The sequence below is a fragment of the Monodon monoceros genome, unplaced genomic scaffold (genome assembly GCF_005190385.1).
Source record: "Monodon monoceros isolate NGI ecotype Baffin Bay Population unplaced genomic scaffold, NGI_Narwhal_1 Super_Scaffold_7, whole genome shotgun sequence".
NCBI classification, from domain to species: domain Eukaryota; kingdom Metazoa; phylum Chordata; class Mammalia; order Artiodactyla; family Monodontidae; genus Monodon; species Monodon monoceros.
The window spans coordinates 82313411-82325415 of record NW_021703784.1 but is presented as its reverse complement, the minus strand read 5'-3'; the positions used below and the strand labels follow the sequence as shown (position 1 = coordinate 82325415).

The 12005-nt window shown below is 35.2% G+C and overlaps 1 protein-coding gene across 1 annotated transcript in view; it reads left to right on the top strand.

Annotated features, from left to right (window-relative positions):
• CSTF3 (cleavage stimulation factor subunit 3) overlaps nucleotides 1-12005 on the top strand; it is a 69949-nt gene that overhangs the window by 36881 nt on the left and 21063 nt on the right. The window lies entirely within an intron of this gene.

The following is a 12005-nucleotide window of genomic DNA, read 5'->3' as shown; positions in this document are numbered from 1 at the left end:
GAAGAAGATTCATGTCTCAGTCTTACTGATTCTTCTGGAGTTTAATATATTTTACCTGAATTTTTTCTATGCTTTTCATGAAGATAATTTGTTAGCTATGTCTACCTATTTAAACCTCCACTTTCAAAATTCCAACTTCTCATCTTTTAAGTAGGTATTTAAAGCAGTGTTACATGGGAAATGAAAACCATGTTTTCATTCAAAAGAATTAATGAAAAATAAAATTGATTTGGGTGTTTGCATGGAATTATCTAAACCATGTGAAATCTGTTTTCAAAGTACATATTAGAGTTTTAATCAGTCCCTATCCATTGTTATTTCATTGTGAATTGTATGACAGTATAATTCTTAGCATTCTTTTTAAATCTTTTTACTCAAGTGAGGTTTTTATAGTTAATGTTTTAACGAGAATTACAGAACATATAATGAGTTTTCTGTAAAACTTACACGTTTTACATTTTTACATTTGCACTGATAAAGGAAAATATTATTTGAAGGAGTAATATATGTTTATTGCAGAAAAATTAGAAAAATGTAAGCATAAAGAGAAGAAACATCCGTATTCCCACTTTTACCACTTAGCCTTTCTAGATGTAGCTATCTATAAAATCTTTAAACTTTTTTGTAACAAGTTTTTTACATGATAGCATATTTTGTGTTGTTTATTATACAAAATCACTTTTAAATATGCCAAAGTAGTTCATTTTAGAGATATGCTTTGTTTTTTAAATAATTTTTTTTTTTTTTTTTTTTTTTTGGCTGTGCTCGGTCTTCGTTGCTGTGCCTGGGCTTTCTCTAGTTGCGGCGAGCGGGGACTACTCTTCGTTGCGGTGCGCGGGCTTCTCCTTGCGGTGGCTTCCCTTGTTGCGGAGCACGGGCTCTAGGCACGTGGGCTTCAGTAGTTGTGGCACGCCGGCTCTAGAGCGCAGGCTCAGTAGTTGTGGCGCACGGGCTTAGCTGCTCCGCAGCATGTGGGATCTTCCCAGACCAGGGATTTAACCCATGTCGCCTGCACTGGCAGGCGGATTCTTAACCACTGCACCACCAGGGAAGCCCTAGATATATGCTTTTTAACCAGTCCTTTATTGTTGTGCATTCATATAGTTTCCAGTTTTTGCTTTATGAGAAACTAACATAAATACAATTTTACTTAAATATCTTTACACCTTTATAACTTCTTTACATTTATCTTTTAGACTTGATTATTTCACTATCAAAGGTTGCTGACATCATCTTTCAAAAATTTCAGGTCATGATATTTTTTAATTGCTTCAGAATTTCAGTAAAAATGGCCAATGTATAGTTTGCACAAGAGTAGGGAGAAAAATGATTAAATAAATGTACAATTTTGGTGAGAAAGATGATTAGGAGATTATTTAATATTTTTTTAAAGGGAACCTGAAATTAGGTTATTTCGTTAACAAAATAGAAATAAACTATGCTTAGAAGATTGAGAAAACTGGAATTGGATCATAAAATACAGGTGTAGGTTTTAACTTCTTGGATAAAATTAAAAGGGCATCAAAGGCAGAGTTACAGAATGTGATTGTAATTTCTGAACTAAAATTAAGAGTATTTGAAAAGCAGCATTGAAAAAAACATAATATTTTAGTCTCAGGAATGAATGTACTGTAATTTTCATAGAATGAGGAAATCATCATTCATAAGTCTATGTTGATAGGGAAATACTGGAAGAGTAGGCAAGTTGCTCAAAAAGTAGAGAAATGTAATCCACTGGATTTATATCCACTTCATTGTAGAAGTTTAATCCTGTTTTTGAAAAGTGGTTTTAAGAAAAGCTAGAGATGAAGCGTTACCCATGATATTATGTATCTAGTATACATGTTGATTCAGCAGCATTAAAGTGTACACAGAATTAGTAACAAAGAAATGCATAGAAAAACTTATGATGGGGCTTCCCTGGTGGCGCAGTGGTTGAGAGTCTGCCAGCCGATGCAGGAGACACGGGTTCGTGCCCCGGTCCGGGAAGATCCCACATCCCGCGGAGTGGCTAGGCCCGTGAGCCATGGCCGCTGAGTCTGCAACAACAGTGAGAGACCCGTGTACTGAAAAAAAAAAAAACAACTTATGATGCCAGTTGATGCCACTGAAAATTAGGCAAGCAAATTGATATTCTGATAGGAATCTATCAAAATGGGAAAGAAATTATCTTGATTTATGAAACTAGAATGATCAGAGGAGTGATTAAAATAAGGCTTTTGCCCAATGATAATTCAATTGTTAATTTTTTAAAAATAGCAATTCTCAATATGCAGTGAGAAGTATTGTGAAAGATGAAAGAATCATAAATGGTTTTCTACTCTAAAAATTTTCACCACATGTTAAAAAGTTGTGTGACTATACTAATGGGAGATTAACTCAGCAAAATGAGAGTAGAGTGAGATACTTTCTAAGGCAATGTATAAAGTTCACGTAGTAGTCTTATAGAAATTATACTATTGAATAATATTTTAAGTTTGCCTGGAAGGATTTTTATTTTGTTAAGTGAACAATTCATAAAAGCTAAAAATTAAGGTAGCAGGCTAGAGAAGACTATAAATGGATGTGAAAGAAGTAAACTGATATTAGGCTTTTGAGAGAAGTGAATCAGCACACCTACCTGAGCACTTCCCTGGTTGTGCAGTACAGAACTGATTCCATTTTCGAGATCAGTGGCTTATAAACTTGGTTCTCTTGACATTTCTGGTAGCTCGAGGATCTCAAACGATTGTACACATTTCTCATTCTCAACTTTAATTTACCATTTAGAAAGAAAATCTATGTCATACATCGATGTTGAGGTCGCATGGGGGGCTTGTAGGGGGGCTAGAGTAGCAAAACCAATGGAGCCATGAAGATGAGTGATGTTTTGATACTTTAGATCAAACTACTCACTTCTCAAAAAGTGAAATATCCTGCTCTGTTTTTCTTATTCAGAGTTTGCAGATTATTTTTGAAAAATAATTTGGCCTGGTGTTTACAAAGTGTGTTTACTGGGAGCAAAGAGTTTAGACATTAAGTGAAATAGGCTGAGTCTATAAATGTCAAGTGAGGGTTGTTGACAGATGCCCTATAAATTGGGACAAAATCAAATTTAGGTCAAAGTTTTACCTTTGACATTCTTGGTTGAAATTAATTTTGCCTGATTTGCTAGCAATTACTTAATAACTTTTTCAGCTTGGTAGGCCTGGCTGAGGATTTGAGAGCATTTAAGTATGAGTTTTAAATGGAGATGTTTATAACCAGAGAAAAATACCAACGAATTACTCATAAGAGGAATTTACTGACCCAAGTCAGCTATGATTTTCTTTCTTTTCTTTTAAGAAAACAAAAACACATTTCTCTTTGCTGCTGTGAAATTGTGTTATAGAAATAAAATCTGTCACAGAAATAACTGAGACAGAAAAATTCTCTATTCTCACAGTGATAACAGTTTTGGCTAATAGTTTTGCGTGCATTTCTCCTGAGTTTATGTCTCTTGCACTCTAGATAGAGACACAGAGGGGGTGGGATGAGGAGGATAAGTAGACTGGATAAACATACCAAATGTGTGCCCAATTTTAAAATTCCACTTCCTTTAAAAAATATATTGTGGACATATTTCCATTCAGTATTATAAATATACATCATTATGTTAAAGTTTTATGTATATATGCATAATCCATTCCATTGTTTAGACAAAGCATAATTTATTTAGTCAGTCTGCCTTTGGTCTTTTAAGTTTCCAGACTTTTCTCTACCACAAGCACTCTTTCAATGAACATCCTAATACCTATATCTTGCTAAAGAGCAATGTAGTGTAATAGCTATGAGCTCAGTTGTGCAATATTGGGCAACTTACTAAACCTTCCTCAGTTTTGTCATCTTTAAGTAGTAAATAATAATAGTACTTTACTTGAGTGTTGTTCTAAGGATTGAATGAGTTAATACATATAAACTCTTAGAGTAGTGCTTACATACCTTAAGTATTTAATAAATGCTGTTGGTATTAGCAGTATTTTGTCATTGATTTCAACTTCTAAGAAGTTGAATTGTTTCAGCTTTTAAATTTAAATTTGTAATAGATAAGCAATAATTTTCTTATTTTCAGATCCACGGATCTTTCCTGTACCCAGAGTTCCTTTTGACCTGTGGCCTATCCCACCATCCACCACGTCTTTTTCTTATAATGGTCTTTGACTTCTCTGATGTGATTTTTATCCTTTTTCTCTTATCTCAAGTACTCTTTGGAGTTCTTTTCCTTTTCTCTGCCTGAATAATGGATAATTTTTGAGAAATTAATCTTTGCTTGTCTGTATATTCTCTTCTTCAGAGAATATACTTAATGCCTTAGGTATTACATGCTCTAGGTATATATAAATTTTTTTTAAACAAGTGACTCAAATGTACATCTTTAATCCCACTGTCTTATTTGAAAACCAATACCTTATCTCCTAACTGTAAACAGTTTCTACCTGAATTTATGGTCATCGCAAATGTAATAAAAAGTAAACTTTATTGAGCAGCAACTACTATAACATTTTCCATTTTCGTTCCCATGAAAAAATGACTATTGTTTTTTGCTCTATATTACTGTTTTGCTCTCCCTGTTCTCCCTCTCCCAAGCCCAGGCCACTATTATCCCACTTAAGGATGATAGCAACAGCCTCTTAGCTATTCTCTCAGCTAGTGGCTGCTTGCCTCATTCCATGGCACTGAAAGCCACCTCTGTCTTCTTTCCTACCTTTACCCCCTCAAACCGCCCCCGCCCACACACAGATGAACCATAGTTTCTGTACTTTCCTTATTGTGTGATAGCCAATTTTTGTGTATCAGATTTAAACTCTGCTTGGCCTTTTAGGCCTCCTGTAATGGACCTCCACCACAATTAGCTAACCTATTTTCCTAATACCTATTCTTTCTTCTGTGAATGTTTTCACTGTTCTACAGAAACTCGTGTTATTTCACGAATTTACAGAAACTTTCTCATTAATGGCCAGGATTGCGTCTGAACAATAAAACTTTTCCTTGGTAACTCTAATTTGCATGGAACGCCTGTTCCTCTGGATTTTATAAGACATGGCACAAGTAGAAAATAATTTAAATTTAGTCCTCTGTTCTTTCCAATAATTTTATGATTCTAACTAGATTATAAGCTCTTTGATAGAGTTCAGGTCCATATTCCCATATCTACTTGGTAAATCCTAAACATGCTACAAATACTTTTTAGTTGGTTCAGAAAAGTAGATTAATTAATATGTAATTTGGTTAGTACAAAGAATCAAAATGAACATAAATTTAATCCAAAACTGAAGATAATCATATTTTTGATTAGCACATTTTAATGTCAATCATACTGAGACTATAAGTGGTCTATACTTTACACTCATTTAACAAATGTTATTTCTGTGCACATTTTAAGTACCTTGAGGAACTGGAAATTTATAGGACAACAACATGGTTTTGGCCAATCTGTTAAATGTGAATCCATGTATGTGTATGTAGGCATACATTTGTAACTACATTTAATAGGAAAATTATGGAAATAGTACAGTATATTATAGGAAAAATTAGGAAGCACAGATAAGCAAACATTTTAAACTACCTAGTTTATTTATCTGACTCCCTCACTAAAATATAACTCCATGAACTATGAAACTTAGTTTAATCCACCACTGTATCTCTAGAGATAGAAAAGAGCCTGCCACATAGGCACACAATTATTTGTTGAATAAAAATGAATTTACTGGCAGATACTCCTCTCCTGATACCTTTACTTTAAAATTGGGACTGGGTGGAAAGGAAAATGTTCTGCAGCTTCTCTGGCAACTTAAAAATCTGTTGTTTGATCTTAGAGTTCATTCCTCAATGTTTCCCAAATTCATTAAATCTGCTTACATTTTGTAATTTTCTAAGACATAATTTCCAAGGCATAGCGGATTGAAAACAGAAAAGAGTAGTGAAAAAGAGTAAATTAATGGAAGATGGGGTTTGTATTTAGGATTCCATTTGCTTTCAGGTTTCAGGATTGGGGCTGAGCTTTTTGGATAATAAGAGAAGCAGAATCAGGCAGCTTCTGCAGCTCAAACTTAATTTAAATTGGTTGTCCTAAATTCCATGAAAGCACATGTGCTGTGCTTTAGAGTAGAAAAGATGTAGGGGACAAATTAAGAATGTGGGTTTATGATTAATTCAGTTATTCATCACATTTGTCCTAAGCAACTGCCATGTTAACTCGCTTGAGATGGGGCCTAGCTCTGCCTCTGCTGTGTGGACCAGTAGTGTCTTAAAACACAAGTATGGACTTGCCCCAAATGGCTATTATATGAAAACCTAAACAAAATATATAGAGACTTACTTTTTCTTTAGATTGGTTTACTAATTTACTTTCCTCTCTAGAGTCATCTTGCCAGTTGGGTTCACTTGTCAAATGTGTTTTTGAACCATTCAAAATAAATTATACAGGTGCTTATTAATTATTATTATACTTGATAATTTAAAAAATAACATTAAAAAGTTCTGATGTTATGGGATTTGGTGGGGTTTTTTTCCCCAAGCTATATCATAAGAAAAAAAAAAAATGAATTTGAGGAAATCAGCCAAAATGCTGTTGACATGTAGAGGTTTATTTCTCTGATAAGAAAAATGCTAGCTATAATTATAGACATTTATACTGACATTTTATAAATTGTTCAATGAAATATTAAAATATGTTCTTAACAGCAGCTATGAAAAACTTATTTTTGAGCAGTGAAATATTGTGGCTTCTTTAGATCTTCATATAAAAATGTTCCACGTAAAAGGTATAGCTAATCTAAACTATGTTATAAATGAACATTACCACAGGTTTTTTTAGACTTTTCTGACAATGTTCACTTTTAAAAATTAAATAATCTACTGTAAATGATCATTAGTTCCAATAACTGCCCAGAGGATAGTTTTAGTTTCAAAAGACAATGTTTAGTTAATGCTTGGGAAGTAATTGTGGAAGTTAACAAACAACTAGAAATAGGAAGTGTTCAAAAGTTAGGAAAAGATCTGTGTTTGTTCAGTGTTATACTTGTTTTCACTCTCCCCCAAATAACTACTCATTTGAATTTGATTAAATTTAAAGTTTAATTAATCTTGCTAGAATTCCAACTGTCTTCTCCCTTTATAAAATGAAAATATTAGGAAGTTGACAATTTTATTTTTTATTTTCTCTTATTTTTTTGGCCTGGCCACGTGGCTGGTGGGACCCTAGTTCCCTGACCAAGGATCAAACCCAGTGAGAACGAGGCGTCCTAACCACTGGACTGCCAGGAAATTCCCAGCTGACAGTTTTTTAAAATTTAGTCCTTTTTCTCCACCACAACTTTTCATATTTTGGTAAAATTCAAATGATTCATCAAAAAAGTAATATTGCAGTTGTATGACAAATTTTGATGATAAATAGATATATTGAAGGATAAATATTAAAATTATCCTAAATTTTTTCTTGGAATGATTTTTTTAATTACAAAAATAATATACCGTGTTATTAGAAGCTTTGGAAAAAACAATCATTCCATCACACTAACATATAAATTGTTCATTTTTTGGTATGTTTCCAACCACTTAAAAACTTTTCCGCATTAGGATAACTTAGGATTCCTGTTTATGAAAACCAGAAATCTACATTTTTAACAATCACCTGAGATGATTGTTTGCAAGTTAGAGAACCAAAGACTAAAGATAATTTTTTGTTTGTTTGTATTTGGCCACGGCATGCGGCCTGAGGGATCTTAATTCCCTGACCAGGGATGGAACCCACGCCCCCTGCAGTGGAAGCGGAGTCCTAATGACTAGACCACCAGGGAATTCCCTAAAGATAATTTTTTAAGACCCCTGTTATTTAAACTTACATAACATTACTTTTAATGTAATAGATAAGATGTGAGCAAGTTCTAGTAATCTTTGCAAAATTGTGTGTATGTATATATATATATATAAAATGGGCTTTAAATGGAGGCATTTATTTTTATTGAAGTATAGTTGCTTACAATGTTATATAAGTTACAGGTGTACAATATAGTGATTCACAATTTTTAAGATTATACTCCATTTATAATTATTATAAAATATTGGCTATATTCCCCATGTTGTAACTATATCCTTGTAGCTTATTTTGTACCTAATAGTTTGTACCTCTTAATCCCCTACCCCTATATTGCCCCTCCCCCTCTTCCCTCTCCTCACTGGTAACCACTAGTTTGTTCTCTATATCTGTGAGTCTGCTTCTTTTTTGTTATATTCACTGGTTTGTTGTATTTTTTAGATTCCACATGTAAGTGATATACAGTATTTGTCTTTCTCTGTCTTATTTCACTTAGTATAATGCCCTCCCAGTCCATCCATGTTGCTGTAAATGGCAAAATTTTGTTCTTTTTCATGAATGAGTGGTATTCCCTTGTATATATTTACCACATCTTCTTTATCCATTCTGTTGATGGACACTTAGGTTGCATACATATCTTGGCAATTATAAATAATGCTGCTATGAACATTGGGGTGCATGTATATTTTCAAATTAGTATTTTTAGTTTTTTTGGATATATATACCCAGGAGTGGAATTTCTGATCATATAATGATTCTATTTTTAGTTTTTTGAGAAAACTCCATACTGTTTTCTACAGCGGTTGCACAAGTTTACATTCCACCAACAGTGTTATTTTTAACACTTATTATTTTTAACCATTTACATTTTCTCTTCTAGGAATTGCCTGTTCATATTCTTTGCCAATTTTCCCAAAGAATAGTTTCGGTTTTCCTGGCCAATTGTAAGAACTGTATATAATCTGTCATCTACACTTGGGAATCTGGTGACTTGAATTTGTCTTACTTCACTCCTACTCTCAACTCAACCTATTTACTGAGCCAAGCAGCTGGATGCAAGGAAACCTCAGATTCTGTTGGAGTCTCGAAGAACAGGGCTGGTGGAGTGCCTAGGACAAAGAATAAGAAACTGACTCAGAAATACTTGGCACCCTTCCACTGTCTTTCTGCCCCAGAGGAATGTTGACATCAGCCTGGCCTCCAGGAAACCAAAAAAGAGCCATACTGGCAGGCTGAGTCCTCCCTACTCTTGAGTAAAGATTTCTCTCTGTTTTTTTGTCAGAAGACTACCAACAGCCAACTTGCTGTTTACACCTGCTACATAGCTCTTGTGGTAGAGAAGGGTCAACTACAACACTGGGACTGCCAACTCTGAGCTCAGGGAATAGACGGAAGAAATAATTGCATATCTAAGGAGCCAGCAACAAGAAAGGAATATAAACAAGCTGTTGGGACAGGCCCCCAGCAAAATAGAGCTGCTGGAGGAGAGAGACAATAACTTGAACAAAATAATAGGAGCACAGTGAGATTGAAAGTGCAGTATTTAAAAAAATAAAACAAAAAAACCTCTGGCGCCAAAAGCCATTATTTTTGAACCAACTACGGCAATAGGTCAACTGGAGGAAAATGATAACATGGAGACTTAAATTTGTGGCCTAGAGAATCTAGTGGAAGAAGTTTCTTGGTTTTTTTTTTGTTTGTTTGTTTTTGCGGTACACGGGCCTCTCACTGTTGTGGCCTCTCCTGTTGCAGAGCACAGGCTCCGGACGCGCAGGCTCAGCGGCCATGGCTCACAGGCCCAGCCGCTCCGCGGCACGTGGGATCTTCAGGGACTGGGGTATGAACCCGTGTTCCCTGCATCGGCAGGCGGACTCTCAACCACTGTGCCACCAGGGAAGGCCGGAAGAAGTATTTTTAAACTTAGAGCCAAAAGGCAAAGAAAGGGTAAAAATAACAGATTTTGAGGATAGAAGAAGTAGACCTAATGTGTATAATAGGAGTTCAATAAGGAAAAAAAAGGAACAGATTGAAGAGAGGCAATAATTTAAAAAAGAGGAAAAGTCTCGAGCTGAAAGACATGACTAGCTTCAAAGGGCATGCTGAGTCCTTGGCAGAATTCATGGTAATAATAATAAATGTCAATTACTAAGTTCTCAGTCTGCTAGGCAGTGTTCTAAGGGCTTTCCATTTATTAACTCGTTGAGTCCTTACAACAGCCCTACAAAATAGGTACTATTATCCCCCCTAATTCAGAAGAGGAAAAATGGTTAAGTGTATAGCCAAAAAGTGAACCCAAGAGATTTGACTCCAGAGCCTTGACTAAACTGCCTCAAAGAGCAAAGACCTATATTTAAGCAAATCCTGTTACAGTTTATGAACTCTGAAGATCAAGGGTGAAATCTTACAAGTTCCAGAGAGAAAGAGCAAGTAATCAGCAAAAGAAAAAGAGCCTGTCACCAGAGTTCTGATCTGCCTCACCTTAAGCCAGAAAGCAGTGGGAAAATTTATCTATACTATTGATTGAAAAGGACCACAAGCCAAGGTTTCTCTAACCAGTCAAATTATTCACCTATCAAGCTGATACAAAGATTTGCTGATATATCACAAATGAATAACTAACCCCACCTACCATCTGATGAAAATACTCAAAAAAAGGGAATTCTAATAGTATTTATTTAACCTTTGTCTTCGTACATGCAACTCCTTCTGCCTGGAATAACTCCTCTCTTTCTTTACCAGTCTAACAACTCTGTTTTTAATTAAAATAGAATTGATTTACAATATTGTGTTAGTTTCAAGCGTACAGCAAAGTGTGTGTGTATATGTGTGTGTGTGTGTACATTTCAGATTATTTTCTATAATATGTTATTACAAGATATTGAATATAGTTTCTTGTGCTATACAGTAAATCCTTATTGCTTATCTATTTTATGTATAGTAATTTGTATCTGTTAATCCCATACTCCTGATTTATCCCTTTCCCCTTCCCTTTTCCCTTTGGTAATCATAAGTCTGTTTTCTATGTCTCTGAGTCTGTTTCTGTTTTGTATGTAGATTCATTCGTATTATTTTTTAGATTCCACATATAAATGATATGTAATATTTGTCTTTCTCTGACTTACTTCACTTAGTATATTCTCTAGGTTCATCCATGTTGCTGCAAATGGCAATATTTCATTCTTTTTTATGGCTGAGTAATATACCATTGTATATATATATATATATATATATATATATACACCACATCTTCTTAAGCCATTTATTTCTTGATAGACACTTGGGTTGCTCCTATGTCTTGACTATTGTAAATAGTGCTGCTGTGAACATTAGGGTGCATGTACCTTTTCAAATTAGAGTTTTCGTCTTTTCCAGATACATGCTCAGGAGTGGGATTGCTGGATCATATGGTAGCTCTATTTTTAATTTTTTTTTTTTTTTTTTTTTTTTGCGGTACACGGGCCTCTCACTGTTGTGGTCTCTCCCGTTGCGGAGCACAGGCTCCGGACGCGCAGGCCTAGCGGCCATGGCTCACGGGCCTATCTGCTCTGCGGCATGTGGGATCCTCCCAGACTGGGGCATGAACCCGTGTCCCCTGCATCGGACTCTCAACCACTGCGCCACCAGGGAAGCCCTATTTTTAATTTTTAAGGGAACCTCCATACTGTCCTCCATAGTGGCTGCACCAATTTACATTCCCACCAACAGTGTAGGAGGGTTCCCTTTTCTCCACATCGTCTCCAGCATTTATTGTTTGTAGACTTTTTGATGATAGCCATTCTGACCTCACACCTCATTCTTAACATCTTCACTTCTTCCAGGACATCTTTTGCAACCCCATAAGTCTGAGTTTTATGCTCCTCCTAAATGCTCCCATAGCACCCTGTAGTTCCCCCATCTTGACACTTGTTTTCCCTGTAAAATTGTAAGCTCTATGAGGACATAGGCAGACTATGCATGTTTTGTTCATCACTGTGGTAGCCCCAGTGCCTAGCACAGCGCCTGGAGTATAGTAAATTGACTGAGTGATTAAAATTTATTTGTAGTCAAAATTCACAAATCTTTTTTGCTACCCTACTCAGATTGTTCTAGTAGTAGCTATTCAGGGAAAATAAAGCTTTAAGTTTGTCTTCATTAGATACTTAAAGCCCTATTCAAGTATGCCTTGTTTATA